The 23,572-nt window shown below is 35.0% G+C and overlaps 1 long non-coding RNA gene across 1 annotated transcript; it reads left to right on the top strand.

Moving 5' to 3' along the window:
• The first annotated feature begins 22,005 nt into the window (after positions 1-22,005).
• Positions 22,006-23,572, top strand: LOC150036747 (uncharacterized). The gene is made up of 2 exons (XR_016529303.1): positions 22,006-22,189; positions 23,364-23,572. It is a non-coding gene; the product is annotated as an uncharacterized LOC150036747 (long non-coding RNA).

Genomic DNA, 23,572 nt, shown 5'->3' with positions numbered 1-23,572 from the left:
ATACAAAATATATTTGTAGTAAGGAGAGTGCAACTATCGTCCTTTAATGGAGGGCCCAGCAGTTAACGGATGGTTGATCCCGCGGCTAAAGAGTTTAGTCAGTTATTCACGTACCTTTGGAGCTTCAAGCTACAAGTTCATAAGGTCCCCTTGGTAGCTCAATAGATTCAAGTTGAGAATCAATTCTTGGGGTTTATTTGAATTGTTCAAATTGACAAGAGAAAATTCGATTACATATAATAGAATCGTGTTGGATTTTATGTACTAAAACTCGTAGTTTGTAAATTAATAAACATATTCTGTTTTGTTTTTCGATAAAATTGTTATTGAAATTGTAATCTTGAATCCAATAAACTAAGGTCCTGAGGCTATTTAATGTAGTTTAAACTTTATGTAGTGACATAAATGTGGATCAAGTTCAAATATATAGCCAAAATGGTTTATAGTATAGGAATGAGGTTGGGCACCTTATTTTGGGAACACTATGGATTCGGACCATTTTGTAGTTAGTACAAACGATGTGATCCTAAATCGTTCACGTGGAGACATGAAAGTGGGGGCATCCTATGTAAAGATTTACATAATACTGAACCATGAAATAGTCACTTTTTACGTTCTAAATATCGTTTCATGTATAAAACTAACTATTTCGTTAATTGATGACCTAGGTAACTTAATCTTAATCCTGAGCTAACTATGAACTCCTGTTCACTCGGAATTATCCTTAGATGTGCATAGGTGAGGGAAACTCATTATCACGGCCCAATAAGCCTACCATTTCAGGGGTAAGATCAGATGGATAGCTGGGAACATAGGGTCCAAGATGGAATTCACTCCTACCCATTATAGGGATAGTAGATAGGTTGTTCCCTTTAGTACTGAATCCAAGTCTTGAACAAGGGACCCCACCCTCTCCTTGGCCCAAGAGGGGTTTGGTTTATAGGTTGGACCTTAAACCAATTGTTCATTAGAGGATCAGTGGAACTTAAGGAATAAGATGTAGTCTTGGGGGTAAAACAGTTTTTATGACCCAGCCGAGATTACAAACAACCTGCGAAGGATTAGCTTACTAATTATGGTTATATCATATGGACACAAATATATCTATAGTGAGAGGAGTGCAACTACGGGACTATAGTGAAATGACCCGTTAGTTAACGAATATTGATTAGCTTCGTCTAAAAGAGTTTTAGCCAACTAATCTCGGATCGTATGAACCCATGATCTATAGATTCATTAAGTTCCCTTACAAGCTCATATGGAATAAACTTAGAACAGTATAATAGAATAATTCGAATTTTTCGAATTATGTGAAGAGAGAGAAACCGACAAGTTTATGTGATATAGTGGTCGATTTTTCAGTTTAGAGATACAGCTTTAATATTTAAATGTGATTTAAATATCAAGAATATGAATACGTTCATATTCGGAAGCTCGAAAATAATGGAAATGGTCAAAGATGTAAAAAGTCGAAGAGTTGATTTTTGACATTGAAAAATCAAACTTTGACCGACTTTATATTTAAATGTGATTTGAATTTCGAGAAAATGAATGCGGATTCATGCTCAGGAGGTCAAAATTAGTCAACACGAAAAAAATCATAAAAAGTCAAAAAGTTGACTTTTTGGTCAAAGTTTGACTTTGACAAAATGACTGTTTTTCCCTTTGACTAAAGTTAGTGGGAAAATCCAAACTTTTGTTAGATAATTCCACTAACAAAATAGTGGGCTAGGTGTTGGCTTATAGTGGAAACATTAAACTCACTTAGATAGTGGATACTAGGTGTTGGGTTTTTATGAAGTTGTTTCATACAATTTTGCATGGTCCTTTTCTATAAATATGGGCTTTTGAATTTGGATTAAAAACTTTTGCCATTTTTTGCCAAATTAGTTTTCAAAATTGGGCTGTGGAAAAAAAAAAGAAAGAAAACCCAAACCACATCTCATTCTCTCTCTCGGGTTTCTTCATCCAACGAGTCCCACAACCCGGTTCTAAGTCTAGAGAATAGTAGGTCAGCTTTAGTGGTGGTTCGGAAGAGTTCGGGTCGAGATTCAGCGAGGAAAAGCGAGTTTTGTGAGCTTAAAAGGTAAGGTTTCAAAACCCTAAGGTTTCAAATAACCCTAGTTTTATTGTGCATGCTATTTTCCTTTTAATTAAAAGCAATTAAAGTGAAATTAGGTCATTTTTCCGCTGCGTATGTCTCGTATTCCATCAAATCGGTGTGATGTATGAGATACATCAAGTGAAGGATTAATGTAAATATGATTTACATCAAGTACCATAAAAATAGAAAATAGTTTGTATGTTTCATGAGATGAAATATTAAAACTATAGGCTATAAATATAATATAGTAAGTTGGTTATCATATTTATTTACAATAATATTAATTATTGGATAATTATCTTTTTTTCTCTAATAACCAACTGAGTGGGAGGTTATTGATGGTTTTATGGTAACCGTGAGATAAAAAGAAAAATATTTTCCTAAATTTAGAGTTGCCACTTTCGGAAAGAAACTCACGGAATGCTATCAAGTGAAATTGTTATACTAAATGATAGCTGATAGAGAGACTAAACGATGGTGGATTGTCACTATACGATAGTTCACTCAGCTAGTCATAGCTAAATGATTGCAAGACATTGTCTATACGATTGGTTGCCTTCTTCTACACGATTGAGCATTCGTCTATACGATAGACACTTTCTATCTCCCACTTGTTCAATCATCTACACTATTGTTGTTCCTCCAATCTCTTCCTTTAAACAAGATCATACAAAGCCCATAACTCCTGGATCCTCACATTAATCGAGTTCGAGGTGTGTTGGTGGTGTCCTCAGGTTCTAGAGGTCGTTCGTTGTGTGTTCGTGTGGTGGTTGTTGTTGATTATGCTGTGTGCGTTCGTTGTGTTCGAGCGTTCATGTATTGCTGTCTTAGAGACTGATCAAACGTTCGTGATCGAGAGAGTTTGAAGAATGAGTCTTCAAAGGTATGATACTCTATCCCTTGATCTTATCTTAAAGCATGCTGTAATTTCGTATTGTGTATGACCTGTAAGTTTACATTCTTGTACTATAATTGTTTATGTTCAATTTTAAATGGAACTTGGAACAATCCTTCCGCTGCTCATGGAAATCCTCATGTCAGATTTCCTTCAGTAACAACGATCGCGTAGCTTTGGACTATGCGATGAGCATGAAAGTCCACGCAATCGTGCAACGTGCTTCGAGTAGCGCATACCATGCGATCGTGTAGTTAAAGACTATGCGATGAGCATGGTAGTCTACACGATCAAGTACCGTGCATTGAGTATCGTATACTATGCGATCGTGTAGCTATTGACTATGCGATGAGCATGATAGTCTACACGATCATTTAGCATGCAACCCTTGCGTCACTATAATAATATTAATTATTGGATAATTATCTTTTTTCTCTAATAACCAACTGAGTGGGAGGTTATTGATGGTTTTATGGTAACCGTGAGATAAAAAGAAAAATATTTTCCTAAATTTAGAGTTGCCACTTTCGGAAAGAAACTCACGGAATGCTATCAAGTGAAATTGTTATACTAAATGATAGCTGATAGAGAGACTAAACGATGGTGGATTGTCACTATACGATAGTTCACTCAGCTAGTCATAGCTAAATGATTGCAAGACATTGTCTATACGATTGGTTGCCTTCTTCTACACGATTGAGCATTCGTCTATACGATAGACACTTTCTATCTCCCACTTGTTCAATCATCTACACTATTGTTGTTCCTCCAATCTCTTCCTTTAAACAAGATCATACAAAGCCCATAACTCCTGGATCCTCACATTAATCGAGTTCGAGGTGTGTTGGTGGTGTCCTCAGGTTCTAGAGGTCGTTCGTTGTGTGTTCGTGTGGTGGTTGTTGTTGATTATGCTGTGTGCGTTCGTTGTGTTCGAGCGTTCATGTATTGCTGTCTTAGAGACTGATCAAACGTTCGTGATCGAGAGAGTTTGAAGAATGAGTCTTCAAAGGTATGATACTCTATCCCTTGATCTTATCTTAAAGCATGCTGTAATTTCGTATTGTGTATGACCTGTAAGTTTACATTCTTGTACTATATTTGTTTATGTTCAATTTTAAATGGAACTTGGAACAATCCTTCCGCTGCTCATGGAAATCCTCATGTCAGATTTCCTTCAGTAACAACGATCGCGTAGCTTTGGACTATGCGATGAGCATGAAAGTCCACGCAATCGTGCAACGTGCTTCGAGTAGCGCATACCATGCGATCGTGTAGTTAAAGACTATGTGATGAGCATGGTAGTCTACATGATCAAGTACCGTGCATTGAGTATCGTATACTATGCGATCGTGTAGCTATTGACTATGCGATGAGCATGATAGTCTACACGATCATTTAGCATGCAACCCTTGCGTCACTATAATAATATTAATTATTGGATAATTATCTTTTTTTCTCTAATAACCAACTGAGTGGGAGGTTATTGATGGTTTTATGGTAACCGTGAGATAAAAAGAAAAATATTTTCCTAAATTTAGAGTTGCCACTTTCGGAAAGAAACTCACGGAATGCTATCAAGTGAAATTGTTATACTAAATGATAGCTGATAGAGAGACTAAACGATGGTGGATTGTCACTATACGATAGTTCACTCAGCTAGTCATAGCTAAATGATTGCAAGACATTGTCTATACGATTGGTTGCCTTCTTCTACACGATTGAGCATTCGTCTATACGATAGACACTTTCTATCTCCCACTTGTTCAATCATCTACACTATTGTTGTTCCTCCAATCTCTTCCTTTAAACAAGATCATACAAAGCCCATAACTCCTGGATCCTCACATTAATCGAGTTCGAGGTGTGTTGGTGGTGTCCTCAGGTTCTAGAGGTCGTTCGTTGTGTGTTCGTGTGGTGGTTGTTGTTGATTATGCTGTGTGCGTTCGTTGTGTTCGAGCGTTCATGTATTGCTGTCTTAGAGACTGATCAAACGTTCGTGATCGAGAGAGTTTGAAGAATGAGTCTTCAAAGGTATGATACTCTATCCCTTGATCTTATCTTAAAGCATGCTGTAATTTCGTATTGTGTATGACCTGTAAGTTTACATTCTTGTACTATAATTGTTTATGTTCAATTTTAAATGGAACTTGGAACAATCCTTCCGCTGCTCATGGAAATCCTCATGTCAGATTTCCTTCAGTAACAACGATCGCGTAGCTTTGGACTATGCGATGAGCATGAAAGTCCACGCAATCGTGCAACGTGCTTCGAGTAGCGCATACCATGCGATCGTGTAGTTAAAGACTATGCGATGAGCATGGTAGTCTACACGATCAAGTACCGTGCATTGAGTATCGTATACTATGCGATCGTGTAGCTATTGACTATGCGATGAGCATGATAGTCTACACGATCATTTTAGCATGCAACCCTTGCGTCAAGTATTATATACTGCGCGATCATCTACTCTTCGAGCACCTACGCAATTATGCAACCAACGAACCATGTTCGTGTAGACAACCCTACACGATCGTGTAGCAACTATACGATCATTTAGCAGATGCTACACGATCATGCAGAAAACTCTATACGAACTCATAGCCAAATCTAAACGATCGTTTAACACTAGCTACACGATACGACCACCGTTTCGTCTTCTCCATCGAAACGCATTGCAACCTTCACTTCTGAAGCTTCATGAACAACTCAAAACTAAAACGAATATAGACTCGATTGCAAGTTTAATGCCCAAAAACACAAGGGCCCTTACAAATCTACTTTTGTAACTTAAAGAAAAATCTAAAAACAGAGATTACTACCACAAAACATCCATCAACAAACATCCACATACATTTAACAGTTAAACGCAATGAAGAAATTAAAACCCACCAAAACTGTAAACGATTTCAATATAGAAATGGAATTTTGAAACAGAACTACAACCTGTCTCTGATACCAATTAAAGAAACTCGTTTACAAGAGATCCAAGAGTGGAAGCAGATCGTCCGAATTCCATTTTGATTGAAAACAGAGTTTTACAGTAAACAAACAGTTTATGCATTCTAAGTAAAATTACAACATGCTTTTAAACAAGAAAAAGAGTTCAGAGATTTATACCTTTGAAGAACACTTCTTCGCATAAATCCCTCGAACTATCACAAACCTCGAACAAACAGCAAACTTGAAGACCCTCTTCAAGAAAACGCAAACCAAAAGGTTGAAGACACTACCACTTGGAGTCCTCGGTATTCTCAGGGTGAGAACCCAGAAGTTGTGGGCTCTAACTATTTTCGTGAAGAGGAAGTTTGAGAGTTTGTATGAGGAAGACGATTGAGGAAGCTCTCTATCATATAGCAAAGAAGTCTCAATCGTTTAGTCTTTGTATTCTTCACGTGTAGATTTGTTTCGTATTATTGAAAAGAAAAAAACCATTTATTTATTTATTTATTTTTCCATAAAAACCAACTAACCATCCAATAAAGTGGTTAGAGAGAAAATAAGATTATTATTCAAAATAATAAAAAAGATAAATAAATATGATAACCAACTTATCATATTATATTTATAACATATAGTTTTAATATTGCATCATATACAATATAAACTATAGTTCATTTTCTCTATTTTATGGCATTTAATATAAATCATATTTATATTAAATTTAACAACTATGAATCTCATTCATAGAAAATATATTTGAATCACATTTAAATATTTATTCCTCTAATTAAACTATAATATATCAAATACATTATGTCAATTATATCATATATAATTGAATTAATTCAATTATATATATAATTAAATTCCCTCTTGAACAATTCAAATTAACCCAAAAACTGATTCTTAACTAAATCATTTTGAGCTACCAAGGGGACCTTATGGACCTGTAGCTTGAAGCTCCAATGGTACATGAATAATTAATTAACCTCTTTACTTACATTATCTGTCATCCATTAACTGTCGAGCACTCCACTAAAGGCCGATAGCTACACTCTTCACACTACAGATATATTTCTGTGTCCATTGGATATAACCAATAAACAGTGCAATGACGCTTCACAAATTGTTCGTAAGTACAACTGGGCCAAATTATCAGTTTTCCCCTATAGTTACCTCTAACTCCTTAAGTACTGCTGATCCATCTAATCAACAATAGATCATAATCCTACTATGATTAAACTCCTCTCGGGTCAGGAGAGGGTGTGGCGTCACATTGTTCAAGACTCGGAATCAGCCTTGGGGGAGTAATTTATCGACTTACCCCTGCTTCGGGGAAAGAATGAATTCCATATTGTGTAGCTGAGTTCCCAACTCCTCAATCAGACGAATCCCCAAAATGGTAGGTTTGTTGAGTCGGCGATCTAGTCACTCTCACTCATACAAATCAAAGGACCGCCTTTATAGACAGGAGTTCACAACTCACTCAAGATTAATGTCATGTTACCTATGGTCATCCTAGTGAAATGAAAGTCTCTATTATGAACAACGTTAAATAATGAGAAGCATTTCATGGTTCGGTCTTATACAAACTCCTTTGTATAGAATATCCCCGATCGTATATCTAATAAATGAATGATCAGGATCAGATCATTTGTAGCATTTTACAACAATTGTAACACCTACAAAGCGGGCTATACTCGCAATATTACCAAGATAAGGTACCCAGCTTTATCCATATGCTACAGACCATTTAAGTTATCACTTAAACATGATCCACCTTTATGTCTCAACATACATGCTTAAGTTACAACGATAAGCTTGGATATTAGTTTATTGGTTTTTGGTTAATGCAACTAAAATATCACATATTTCATAGACAAAGTGAATAAAATATCAAATATTATTAATAACATACAAATCATACAAGGTTTACAAACTATAGGACCCTACGAGATTTAAGGTATCAACCCTAACACACTCTTAACCAATCTCCCTATCCTATTGAGATTAATGTGGCCAAGTCTTAAGTGCTAAAGATAGGCATTAGGAGAAGTTTTTCGTTTCTTATTCTGAGTTTCAACTATTTTAAACATTTCTATATTCAAAATAGCTTTTACCTCAGTAGGTTTTAGCACATATAAGTTATTTTCCAGTTTTGCAGAACATAGTTTTCCAAAACACTTCATTATCTTCAAAAGAAACTTTATACTTCTGTTCTAGCAACCATGAGATAGATACTAAATTCCTCCTCATGGCATGAATGTAATAAATATTTTCAAGTAAAATGATCTATCTTCAATAAATAACTTCATGTCTCCCATTACTTTAGCTGAGACAACCTCTCTGGTCCCTACCTTAAAGATTGTTTCGCCTTCTGTAAGCTGCCTCCAGGAACTAGTTTCCTGAGCGAAAGCGTAAATATGATTAGTGACTCCTGAATCTAATATTCAATTTAATTTATCATTTTCCACTAAACATGTCTTAATGATAAGTAAATCATTATTACTTTGTTGTGCTTTCTCAGTTTCCTCATGTATGACATTTGTGCATATTACTTTTAACATATCTAGAACTTATTCACTAATAGAGGTTCTATCCTTTATGTCATGGTTATAAACATCTGCAAGAATATCATTCCTGACAAATTGTCCAAATAATGTCTATAACGAATCCATGATTTCTTTAGTAGAAATCATGTTCTCGAATTTATTAGCTAGTATATAGAATATATTTTCTAAGATATGGATTCGTGCCTTTCCATTTGCCTTAATCCATCTACCATATGCATTCCAAACTCTTTGGTTTGCAGATGAACTGGGAGATGGAGAACACTCCTCTGTTAAAACAAATTTTAAATCATCATTTGCAGGTATTGTGTTTATATTCAATGTTGAAAGAGTAGACTGTTAAACTTGTCGGAAGTGAGTAATTTAGAAGAATTCGACATGCTGAAAACATAAACAAATTCTAATCAGTAAATCGTTTTTATGTCCAAACAAATTTTAGCAAAAGTAATAATGTACCCAAATTTCATTATTTATTTGCAACAATACTTTAGTGAGTCAGAATAGATGCTACCGAAGGACAGTCAAATACTCCTTCACTGAAGTAAGACATTCTTGACTTAATACTAATTCCATAATAACTCTTATTCCTATAGTTATTTAGTTACTGTTTTTTGTCAAGGACTTACTAACACTTAGTAACTCTTGTAAGTGTAACCTTCCATGTTTAAACCTCAAAGGTCGGCCCCAACGATGCTACTGAATTGGAAAGTCAAGGTTGGGAATAGACCTAAAAGATTTTAGGATTGGTGTCCTAATTCTCCTAGAGTCTCGTAGTTTGTAAACATTGTCCACATTGTTAATAACAAAATAAGAGTTATTTTATTTGCATTTACTCATATCCAATAAACTAAGATTTGTGGTTATTGTATGTAAACTTAAGCATGTATATGAGATATACAAGTGGATCATGCCTTAAGTAATAACCTAAAAGGTCTATAATATAAGGACAAATGAGGGATGCCTTATCCTGGTGACATTACGGATACGGCCCGCTTTGTAGAGGTTTACAAGTGTTGTAAACTATTACAGAGGTCTGATCCTGACCATTCATATGAAGACATGCAAATGGGTGTGTCCTATACAAAGAGTTTGTATAAGACCGGACCACGAGATGACTTGTCTCTTTATATAACATTGTTGATAATTGAGACTTACATCTCACTAAAACAACTATAGGTGACATGACCTTAATCCTGAGTGTTTTAGGAATTCTTGCCTATGAAGGCAGTCCTTTGATTAGTATGGGTGAGAGTGGCCAGATTGCCAACTCAACAAGCCTACCTTTTTGAGGATTTGTCTGGTTAGGGAGTTGGGAACTCAGTTACACAAGATGGAATTCACTCCTTCCCCGAAGCAGGGGTAAGTAGATAGATTGTTCCCTTAAGGGCTAATTCTGGGTCTTGAACATAGTGGCCACATCTCTCTTTGGAAGAGAGGACCCAGTCATAGTAGGACTATGACTTATTGTTCACTAGAGGAATCAGTGGTACTCAAGGAGTTAGATGTAACTACAGGGGCAAAACGATAAATTGGCCTAGTTATACTTACAAGCGATCTGTGAAGGGTTATCGCCCTATTAATTGGTTGATATGGACATAGAAATATATCTATAATGAGAAGAGTGCATCTGTCAATCTTTGGTGGAGTGCCCGGAAGTTAACGGATGGTGGAACCCATGACTAAAGAGTTTAGTCAGTTATTCACGTATCATTAGAGCTTCAAGCTTCTAGCTACAGGTCCATAAGGTCCCTTTGATAGCTCAATGGATTCAAGTTGAGAATCGGATTTTAGGGTTGGTTTGAAGTGTTCAAATTAACAAGAGAAAATTCAATTATATATGATATAATTGGTGTGATATATGAGATACATCAAGTGGAGGAATTAATGTAAATATGATTTACATTAAGTACCATAAAATAGAAAAAGAACTATGGTTTATATGTTTCATGAGATGAAATATTAAAACTATAGGTTATAAACATAATATGGTAAGTTGGTTATCATATTTATTTATAATAAATTAATTATGTGATAATTAATTCTTTTTTCCTACTAACAAATTGAGTGGGAGGTTATCGGAAGTTTTATGGTAACCATGAGATAAAAGGAAAATTTTTTCCTATATTAGAAGTTGCCTCATTCGGAAAGTTCTCACAGAGATAAGCTATCACGTTAAAAAGTTTCACTAAGCGATAGCATTGAGAGACTACATGATCAGCTAAGCGATCGCTTAAACTTGACTATACGATAGTCATTCAGCTGATCATTGCTACACGGTCGAGTGGCTAAGTCTATACGATAGGCTGTCGTTTACTAAATGATCGAGCACATCGTCTATACGATAGACAACTTCATATCTCCCACTTGCTCGATCATCTACTCGATCGTAGACCTCCAGTCTCTTCCTCAAGCCAAGATCAGACGTAGCCCACAACTTCTGGATTCTCACATCGAGAATACAAAGGTAACCATTGTAGTGGCGTCTTTACTCAGTTCGTGAATCGAGTGGGACTCGATTGGGTTCGAGAAGTTGCTGGTCATTCTTTGTGTTCATGTTCATTGCCTGTACCGGTCGTTGCGTTCGAGTGTGTTGATCTTGGATGCTTGTAGATTGATCGGGGGATTCATGAAGAATGTTCTTCAAAGGTATGCATCCTCTATCCCTTGTATCATCATTTAGCATGCTGTAATGTAACGACCTGACCCCCTAGGACTCAAGTTAGGCCGTTACTAAATACATGCATGCATGGAACTTAAAACGACACTTGGTTATGGCGAAATAAATGCTAATTAAATAAGGTAAGTTCAAAAGACTTTCATTAAATCCAAATACTAAAACAATAGTAAGGTACCCATAAATCATAAAGGATAGTAAATGAGTCTGAAAAACGATTCTTAAAGTAAGTTTTAAACATCAAAACTAAAAGTTAAGAGAAACATGAAAAGAATTCAAAATTTCATGATGCGGAAGCGTAAAACCCAGTCTCAGTGGCTCGATCACGAATTCTGCTTGTCCATCGCCCCTGCATCTCTACCCTTACCTAGAACAACAACATGAGAAAGAATGAGTATAAAATACTCAGTAACTAACTCCACTACTGGGGTCAGGCTGGGCATCTATGTCCTCTAGATACCCACCTCTAGCATATATACACATGAAGCAAGAAGGAGACTGAGTCCTATCCTACTGTCGTTAAGTATGCCCACTACCTCTGGTGAATCCCGAAGGAGACACAAACTAGTGAATCCCAAAGGAAACACAAACTGGCGAATCCCAAAGGAAACACAAACTGGCGAATCCTGAAGGAAACACAAATTGGTGAATCCCGAAGGAAACACAAACTGGTGAATCCCGAAGGAAACACAAACTGGTGAATCCCGAAGGAAACAAAAAATCTAATGGGCATCTAACTAATCAGTAAGGACATTTGCACAATCTCAACATCATAATCATCACCGTACGAATCTATGCATACATATAAGCCTCAATGTCATGGCTCTACTACACACACATATACCTCAACATCATGGTTCTACAACATACATGTATACCTCAACATCATAGTTCTACAGCATACATGTATACCTCAACATCATCAGATCAAATACAATCATATGGAAGCACAAACCATCTCATACTAACATTCAAGTGTCTATGTGCATAATTAAATAATTCAGATCCCGTACCAGAACATACTTTGATCAGATCATACTATCAATCTATCATACTAACATTCTGCCATAACATACATTTATCATGCTAGCATACATCTAATGCCTGGCCCGTAGGCAGTTCCAGTAGTAAGATTACTTACCTTGATATTAGGTCGAACCAAAAAGCAATTGAATCTTTGTGAAATTCTTGAATCCTTAATCAAGCCTAAACATAAACCAAGCTTTAAAATTAATAGTTAAGGCCAAATTCCAAACATCCAAATATTACAAAATATTTCCAGATAACCTTACCTAAGGTGTGGTCCAATTCAAATTCACCTTCCAAACCTCCAATTTTAAGCCCAAATAATTAGAAAACCAAACTCTTCTTCATCTTGAATGAAATTCTTGAATCAACCCCTTAATCATAATTTGAAATTAGGCTTACATGATTAAAGCTTAAATCAAATACATACTTCACTACCAATGTCTCAAATAAATTATCCATATGTAGCTTCGTCAAAAAATCACTTCCAAATGACTTTACCAAAATTTCTCAACAACCCAAAATTAATCCACAATAGGGAATCAAAGCATAAAACTTACCAAAACTCGCAAAAACAAACTCCAACTTCACTGAACAACACCTCAATACCTTCACAAACTTGAATCCAAAGTTGAAACACAATGGGTATCAACCAATTGATGCCAAAAGTAAATGAGTATTCAAGAATCAACCGAAAACAAACCCAAACAGCAGAAATCTTACCCAAATCGATAGATCCAGTGACGGCAAAAGCGAATGACGCTTGAACAGTGGTGGACGGAGTTCATGAAGAAAAAACTGATGCGGCGGCTTTGGGCGGCGTCGGATGGGCTCACGAATGTGTGAAAGAAAAGGAGGGTAGGGTTTGACTTTTTATAAAAAAAAAACAATAATAATAAAAATAAAAAAAAGAAGTAAATATAATTACATTTAATTCCTTTCCATTTTATTCCGTTTCAAAAGAAAATTAATTCCTGCCATTAATTTTCAAATTGAATAATTTCATGCCAACAATTATATTCCCGCACTTATACTTGAAGTCCAAAATTCCAAAAATGCCCTCCAACTAATAACAATTACTGAAATTCCAAATAATAAAGTTACTGAAATTACATTATTACTAAAAAAATGTGCGGGGTGTTACATTCTTCTCCCCTCAAAGAACTTTCGTCCTTGAAAGTTCATTCTTGAAAAAGCTCCAAGTACTGGGTCCTCATCTCATTCTCTCACTCCTAAGTGGCCTCCTTGAACTGATGATTCTTTCACAAGACTTTCACAAGCGCAATCTCCCGGCGGTGCAATGTTTTTACCTCTCTGGCGAGGATCTCTATAGGCTTCTCCTCGTACCTTAAGTTTCCATTCTACTGTAAGGGCTTGTAGTCAACTACATGGGACAGGTCTATCACATACTTCCTTAGAATCGAAACATGGAAGACATTATGAACTGAAGACAGTGCTGGGGGCAATGCCAATCGGTAAGCTAAGAGACCAATTCGCTCCAAGACCTCAAAAGGTCCAATGAACCTCGGGCTCAGCTTCCCTTTCCTTCCAAACCTCAAAACACCCTTTATAGGTGCCACCTTTAAGAACACTTTATCACCTAGTCTTAAATTTTAGGTCCTTACATCTCACGTCAACGTAGCTTTTCTCTCTACTTTGAGCTGTTTGCATACAAGCCTTGATCTTCTATATTGCCCCATTCATGGCTTGCACTAGCTCAAGTCCTAGCAATTTCCTTTCACCTACCTCATCCCAACACACAGGAGACCTGCAGCTCTTCCCACAGAAGGCTTCCAATGGCGACATGCCAATGGTAGCCAGATATCTCTTATGATGCTAATTCCATCAAATTCAAGTGAGAGTATCAACTCCCAAAAAAATCTAATGCACAAGTGCGCAACATATTCTCCAATGTCAGTACAAACGTTCTTTTTTACCATCATTCTGTGGGTGAAAAGTTGTATTAAAACCCAATCGAGTATCCAATGCTAACTGGAGACTCTTCCAAAAACTAGATGTAAAACGAGAGTCACTTTTGACATAGTTGAAACTAGTATAAAAAAAATGTGACAACCCCTTCCATATATAACTATGAAACTTAAGATGCTGAAAACCAACAATACTTTAACACGCTCAAGCTGAGAACTATGAAAACTGTTGTGAGCTTAAGAAAGTCTTATTCACTAAAAACATATATCTGAGCTTACCATTCTGTCAAAGGGAAAACTTCATATGTTTAGTGGAGAAACTGGTCATGCTATATAATGCGTCATTTGAAGATACGTACCAAAAAAAATCACTGAAAACTACTTCTACTCTAAAAGCGCCGACTGTGATGTCTCTATTAGGGTCTACATGTTTGAGAATAACTCTGTCTAATTAGGTCTCATATTTATGAGAAACTCATCATGAGGCTCTATACTGTCATGGGTCATAAAACTTGCTTGAGCCAAATCTCATATTATCCTTTAGCCTTAAAACAATCACATATCATTACTTAGACCCTGTTGCGGATGAGTCTAAAATTCCCTCTGAAAATGAGGTTTTGAAGTCCCTAGATGCTAAAGCATAAGTCAATTGATAACACATTTTCATAACCTCGTAATAACCGTAATTGATCCTTGAAGTCATTTTTTTTAACGATAAAACCTTTTTGATTCATAAGTCCTAGCTTGGATTACTCATACTCCCTAAAGCTAGTTAACTCATTGCCCATGCAAGAGAATACATACTATCTAGTAATGCTCCAAACCCACTTTTAGTAACTTCTTACTATCAACTCAACTTTATTGCCAAGTCTATCCCTTATACCAATGGTTATATTGGAAGATCCAACTTACTTACTTTTGTGCATATACCATTATTGTCTACCTCGAGTTGGATTATTTTCTTTTCTCAATCAACTTGATGGTCTTTCTAGTTCATGTTTCCAACTAGCACACAAACTCAAAATCCCTTAAATCTTACTAATGCCCTCAATGATTTACCTCTTAACTAATGAAGCCTCAACATTCCATGTCAATAGTTCTCGATCATCTACTGCTACTAGTAACTCCATTTTAGCTTATCCCTTCTCGACCTTCTATTTTGGCAACAGATTCTTGCATTAAAACAAAGTTCCATACCAAATCATCTATGTAAGCTATCTTTCCATCTAATACATATTGTCCCAAAGTCCCACATGATCATTAGATATTTTTCTTTTACACCAAAACAAATACCTTGTAACCCTTCTTATCAAGCCTTCAAACCATACTTAACTAGGAGTTTCGAACACATTAAATTTATTTCTCTTTCCAAAAGAGTAAATTTTCTTGGATACTTGTCTCTCATTCACATTTATCTCTGATAAAACCACTAAATTCAAGACACCTCCTTTTTTTTCCACTTTCCATATGGAACATAATCTCTTTACTAAATTATATTTTACTTAACTCCTCTATAAATCTTATCTCTCTCATTAAGAATTTACACCTTGTAGAATTCCTCTTTGCCAATTTGCATACGTTTAAACTCCAAAAGACTTTTGTTTCTTCAAATCTGTCTAACTTGGATCTCCTTAACACAATAAGGCTCTGGGTTTAGTCTAGGTATACTAAAATAATCCTTCAACCTAAACAAATAACACCTTGCTTTAACCCCTTTAAGTCCAAGGTCATGTCCAACTATTTTAGCTTCCTTTAATGACATCTACCTAGCTAGATATTCCAAAAGAATTCTTTATATCATTACACATACTTTACCTAGCTCATCAAGTTGTAGTATTACCCAAATGATTATGACTTATGAATCCTTTCTAAAATTCTTCTCGAAATGTTGGGTATTTAATATCTCAAAACCTTTAATAAATCTATAGACTTCTTCTTTTCCTCCTTATTCATAAAACAACTTTTAACCTTATACTTGAGCACTGGCATGTGTATTTATACTACCACCGATTGCACTATCCAACATAAAACATAACACTAGTCCTTGATCAATTCTTGTCTCAAAAATTTTATTCTTTGGCTTAAACATTTAAATACCTTCATTCCTAAATTGTCATAACTCTACATAGTTTCATCAACCTTTAACATTGCTGAACTGAGGTATATATTTGTTTGTTTCTAATATAATTTCCATGAGATTAACTAGCGCCAAGTGAACTCATAATTTACTCAATTTTATTTTTCTCCTTTGGTAGTGTCGTACCTAATAATCCTCTTATAATAACTTATAACGATTCACTGACCTAGCATTAGAACATAACTGGTGCATTTAAGCCAAACAAATATTTTAATACACAACTATCATAAAACTTGTAATTGATAAGACGTACCTAGCGATGACGAGGAATCCGTTCATGGGCCATAGGGACAATCTAGACTTACATAGTAAGTAAGTCTACAGAACCCAAAACATGGTCTCTGATACCAACTGTAACAACTCGACCCCCTAGGATTTAAGTTAGGCCGTTACTAAATACATGCATGCATGGAACTCAAAACGACACTCGATTATAGCGAAATAAATGCTAATTAAATAAGGTAAGTTCAAAAGACTTTCATTAAATCCAAATACTAAAACAATAGTAGGGTACCTATAAATCATAAAGGATAGTAAATGAGTCTGAAAAACGATTCTCAAAGTAAGTTTTAAACATCAAAACTTAAAGTTAAGAGAAATATGAAAAGAACTCTAAATTTCATGATGCGGAAGCATAAAAACTAGTCCCAGTGCTCGATCACAAATTCCGCTTATCCATCGCCGGTGCATCTCTACCCTTACCTGGAACAACGACATGAGAAAGAACGAGTATAAAATACTCAGTAAGTAACCCCACTACTAGGGTCAGGCTGGGCATCTTTGTCCTCTAGATACCCACCTCTGGCACATATACACATAAAACAAGAAGAAGACTTAGTCCTATCCTACTGTAGTTAAGTATGCCCACTACCTCTGGTGAATCTCGAAGGAGACATAAACTGGTGAATTCCGAAGGAGACACAAATTGGCGAATCCCGAAGGAAACACAAACTAGTGAATCCCGAAGGAAACACAAAATCTAATGGGCATCTAACTAATCAGTAAGGACATTTGCACAGTCTCAACATCATAATCATCACCATACGAATCTAGACATACATATAAGTCTCAACATCATGGCTCTACTACATACACATATATCTCAACATCATGGTTCTACAACATACATGTATACCTTAACTTCATAGTTCTACAGCATACATGTATACCTCAACATCATCAGATCAAATACAATCATATGGAAGTACATACCATCTCATACTAGCATTCAAGTGTCTATGTGCATAATTAAATAATTCAGATCCCGTACCAGAACATACTTTGATCAGATCATACGATCAATCTATCATGCTAACATTCTGCCATAACATACATTTATCATGCTAGCATACATCTAATGTCTGGCCCGTGGGCAGTTCCAGTAGTAAGATTACTTACCTTGATATTAGGTCGAACCAAAATGCAATTGAATCTTTTTGAAATTCTTGAATCCTTAATCAAGCCTAAATATAAACCAAGCTTTAAAATTAATAGTTAAGGCAAAATTTCAAACACCCAAATATTACAAAATATTTCCAGATAACCTTACCTAAGGTGTGGTCCAATTCGAATTCACCTTCCAAACCTCCAATTTTAAGCCCAAATAATTAGAAAACCAAACTCTTCTTCATCTTAATGAAATTCTTGAATCAACCACCTAATCATAATTTGAAATTAGGCTTACATGATTAAAGCTTGAATCAAATACATATTTCACTACCAATGTCTCAAATAAATTATCCATATGTAGTTTTGTCAAAAAATCACTTCCAAATGATTTTACCAAAATTTCTCAACAACCCAAAATTAATCCCCAAGAGGTTAATCAAAGTATAAAACTTACCAAAACTCACTAAAACAAACTCCAACTTCACTGAACAACACCTCAATACCTTCACAAACTTGAATCCAAAGTTGAAACACAATGGATATCAACCAATTGATGTCAAAAGTAAATGAGTATTCAAGAATCAACTGAAAACAAACCTAAACGGCAGAAATCTTACCCAAATCGATAGATCCAGTGATGGCAAAAGAGAATGACACTTGAGTAGTGGTGGACGGAGGTCATGAAGAAGAAACTGACACGGCGGCTTTGGGCGGCGTCGGATGGGCTCACGAACGTGAGGAAGAAAAGGAGGGTGGGGTTTGACTTTTTATAAAAAAACAATAATAATAATAATAAACAAAAAAGGAAGTAAATATAATTACATTTAATTCCTTTCCGTTTTATACTATTAAATTCCTTTCCATTTCAAAAGAAAATTAATTTCTACCATTAATTTTCAAATTGAATTTCAAATTGAATAATTTCACGCCAACAATTAAATTCTCGCACTTATACTTGAAGTCCAAAATTCTAAAAATTCCCTCCAACTAATAACAATTACTGAAATTCCAAATAATAAAGTTACTAAAATTATATTATTACTAAAAAAATGTGCGGGGTGTTACATGTAATTTCAATTGTTGCAGGACCTATTAGTTTTCGTTTTAGACTGTATTTGTTTGTGTTCAATTCGAATGAAATTTGGAACGATCCCTTCTGCTGCTCATGGAAATCCTCGTGGTTGATTTCTTTCAAGAGATCCTATCCATTTCTGGAATTTGAGTTGTTTTGAATCCCATGTTACAACCCTCTGAGGGGATAGCCGTCATAAAATGACTAGCTTATGTCACCTAAAAACGACAAACGAGCGCAACATAGGAATCTCACGGTCCAAACTAATGGAAGAGACCGCAGGATACATTGACAGACATCTTTCACCCATTTACTATGAACTACTTCCCCTATTCACTTTGCTATTAACCCTATGCAAACACTTTCCAAATGGAGGTCCTCCCAAAGTGACACGAAGTCGAGCATGAATTACCCCCGAGATTACATCTTGTTCCTTAAGTCACATTGATCCTCTAATGAACAATTGGTTTGTGATCCAATCATCAAATCGAGTCCCTATCGGGCCAATGAGAGGGTAGGGCTCCTTTTTCAAGACCCGGAGTGAGTACTTCAGGGAACAACCTCTCTACTATCCCTAAAAGCGGGTAGGAGTGAATTCCATCTTGCACCCTATGTCCCCAACTATATACCTGGTCTATAGAAAGTGTGTTGCGAAGGTGGTTGTAAATCACTCGGTAGTCAGATATTGACACATGTGAGATCGCCAAATGTTCGGGTGTTGCTCAAATAATCCCAATCAACCCCTCTCACGGTAGAAGAACAAATAATGACTATTTATACCAGAACTAATGGTTATCTTGATTCATTAGAAATTGGACAAGTAAGGAAATTTCTCGTTGAATTACGTACTTACATAAAAACGAATAAACCTCAGTTTCAAGAATGGAAGCTGGTCAGCCTAAGCTTAAAGTAAAGGAAAGGCCCTGTTCAAGAATGAGAACAAAGTCTGGCGTTTGTTTTGAATATAGATTTTTTCTCAAAACCCCTGAATTGGGAGGCTTATTGAGCTGGGGCTATTGGGTCAACCCTCACCCATACAAATCTAAGTATAATCCCAAATAAATAGAAATTCATAGTTAGGTCAGGATTAAGGTCAAGCTACCTAGGTTATCGTTTTGAAATAGTCAGTCTTAAACAGTAAACAACATTATAAAGTAGAGTGACTTATTTCTTGGTCCGATCTTATATAAATTCTTTGGATAGGACACCTCCACTCGCATGTCTCCACATAAACGATTTCAATATCAGATCGTCTGTACTTAAATACAAAGTGGACCACATCCGATAGTGTTTCACGAATAATGTACCCAGTCTTATCCTTCTACTATAGATCGTTTTGACTATCTACTTGAACTTGATCCACTCTTATGTCTCCATATAAAATCCAAGTACTCATGTAATAGCCATGAATCTTAGTTTATTGGATTTAGTTTTTACGAGTGCAATTTACATATTCAATAACAGTTTTATTGAATAAACCTCAATAACTTCTTTATTGCAAATAAAATATGTTTAATTTTACAAACTGTGAGTTTTAGGACATATAACCCAACACTACTAATATGTTGTTGCATAATAAAGTTGATGATTGTTGTAATGATCAAAATGTAATGGAAGATAGAATCAAGTTTCTTGAAAAATAAAATGATGAATTAAAGTGAATGACTTGAGAACAAAAATGAGGAAATTGAATCTTTCTCTTTGGAATTACCTAGTCATCCTCAAGGTAGCCTTGTTGAGTCAATAAACTGGTCACTCTCACTCATACAAATCAAAGGACAATTCCTCGTGAAGAGGAGTTCATAATACACTCAGGATTAAGACTAAGTTGCCTAGATCATCCTATTGAAATAGAAATCCAACTAGTCAACGGTGTTACATCTAGTGGTTACTATTTCATAATCCGATCTTATGCAAACTCATTGCATAGGATACACCCAGTCACATGTCACCTACACAAAGCATTGGATCATTGCGTTTGTATAATACAAAGTGGATCATATCCATAGTGTCACCAAGATAAGATATCCAACTTTATCCCTATACTATAGACCCTTTAGGCTGAATCTTGAAAATTGATCCATGTATGTCTCTACATACAGTTCAAGTCTCATAAGACAATCTAGAGTGTTAGTTTATTAGATTTAGGGTTATTAAGACAAAATAGAATATAACACAATCAATAACATTTATCAAAATAACATTGATAACTCTTTATTGATGACAATCAATTATTTACGTTTACTATCTACGAGTTTTAAGGCATAAAATTCAACAATATACACTTGACACTACTGATATACACTTGATACAGTACTGATATATACTTGATACATGTGATAACTTAATACCTTTGATATCCTTGATATACTATTCATATACACTTGATACACTGCTGATCAGTTGATATACGATTGATATACAATTGAAATTCAAGAAATTGAAGAAGACCAAATTAGGCCAAAATGAGATCAAATCTTCTTTCTCTGACACTAAAAAAGCTACAACCATAAATGAACTCGATGATGTCCTCCCTGAACCACCACGAGCAGCATCATGAAAATTGAAGTTGTACATGCTACGAACATTATATCTTCCAAATCTAATGGGGGATTCTCTCCAGAGCTATTCCCACCATGTTGTCATCGATGTCGGACTTCTAGAGAAGGAAGGTAGGAGCGATACAAGTTGGTTCAACCATAACTACCCTACCAGAAACAAAAAAAATTTGAAACGTACAAGATCGAGACAATGAGTACCGATCGAGATCCATCCTCAAAGATAGCGCTACAAGTCAACATATCAGACTGGCCTTTGAATGGAACTGGGGGAGAAAAAAGAGAAGAACATAGACACTTTTAAAATTCAGATTTGTAAATCTTGCCATTCCACAACATAACAAACATCGGTAGCACGTAAGCTAAATAGTATTTTTAAATTGACATCATACAATTTTCTTTCATTTTTTCTGTTTGGAAGATAAATACTGTAGTCTTGGACTAAAGTCGGCATCATAAGGTAGAATTTTGGGCATAAATTATGTCATATATTTGGAACTCTTATCCCATTAGCGTTGAAATTTAGTACCAAAATTACATTTTATAATGGAAACCAATTAATTTTTTTTTTTTTTTTGTCCAATGAGCCATTTGAACCAGCGTAGTTGGTTGATTTCAAATCTTATCCTAGCCAATTACCTAATATACCCTTAACTTATAAGCCTTTCCACAATAAATACTCACCAAAATTTGTATAATCTTACCATTGTTTTTCAAGCCAATACTAATTTTTAGCTCCAAAATTTAACTTTCCTTTTGTCTCAAAATGGCGAACTCTAAGGCTGCCGGAGTCATGGCCATGGCGGCGTTCCTTGCCCTCTATCTCTTCATATCCACCGGTGATGTGGCGGCCAATCTACCCTACGAGTCGATGATACTGCAAGAATTTCCACTTGGTCAGTATGATTTAACTTTTTTAAGTTGTTCAATTATCGAGGATCCATTTGGATTGACTAGAGAAAACAATGTTTTTAAAAAAATTGATTTTATTTAAACTATTTTAATAAAAAAAATATTTAAAATACACTTTGAGAATGTTTTAAAAGCTATTTTAAGTAGCTATCTTAATACTTTAGTTTTTCTCAAAATGACTTATTTTCAAAATTAAACATTTAAAAATTTATAATAAACACACATTTAATCTCAATTTTTAAAAGAAAAAATCTCACCTTAATTTACATTAAACGTTTTTAAAGTTGGTATATTCTACCTTTTTAATTGAGTTTTGGCATGTTTAAGTCCAATAATTTTAGCTAATTTGAACATATAATAACTCAATGAATAAGATGCTAATAATAAATGAAAAATAGTTAGGTGCATCATAGATAGCATCTATCTTTATGCATCCTACTAAATTGTCCAACCATAACTTGTCATGTGACAAATTTTGTTTTTCTTTTTTAAACAATTTATTATTATTTTTTATATGAGTAGTGAGAAGGGATGATAAGGATGTGTGCATCTTGAGATACACCCAAATATTACCCCATAATAAATTACCAATCCGATAATCTTAGTTTGATCTCACCTCCGTAGTCAATTAGTTAAATTAAATGAAGGTTATGTCATATCACCAATTTATTATTATCCTTTGTTTCGGTGTTTTTATTTTGATTTGTTCGTGGTTAAATTATAAAATTAGTCTACAAACTTTTATTGTCGTGCCTAATATATCCAAAAGTTTTAAGAAGTATTTAATAGGTCATTGAACTTTCGGTTGTCTTTCTAATAGGTATCTACACTTTAAAAATACAAAATAAGTCCTTAAACATTCGATTTTTATCTAATAATAAGATTGAGAATATTCAACCTATTTTAAAATTAATGAATCTATTAGATATATAAAATTAAAATTTGTTTATAATAATACATTGAACTTTTGATTTTGTAAAATGTGTGAATTTTAGAAAATGTCGAATAAGTCAACGACCTAGAAACAAAATTGAAAGCTCAATGACTTATATTTAAGTATTAAAGTCGAAAAAAGTTCAAGAATCTATTCAAACAATTTAAATTTAGAGACTTAATAGTCACAAACTTTTTCTCTACTGGGACGAAATATTCTTGAAGAGAAATATGAAGCGACAAGTCGAAGTATTGGAAGAAGGGGCTACAATGGCAACAAGCCCATGGGAAGAGAAGGATATAACTAAACTTCATAATCTCTTCTACAAAATCAATCACTCTTATATATACATATACACACATATGTAAGTGTCCTTATTTAAAAGTTCATGTAGATAAAATAAATAAAATGTTTGTGTTTGTGTTTGTTTGCA

The sequence above is a fragment of the Benincasa hispida genome, chromosome 4 (assembly GCF_027475165.1).
Source record: "Benincasa hispida cultivar pf3 chromosome 4, pf3_genome.v1.1, whole genome shotgun sequence".
NCBI classification, from domain to species: domain Eukaryota; kingdom Viridiplantae; phylum Streptophyta; class Magnoliopsida; order Cucurbitales; family Cucurbitaceae; genus Benincasa; species Benincasa hispida.
This window is presented reverse-complemented; position numbering and strand designations above follow the sequence as displayed.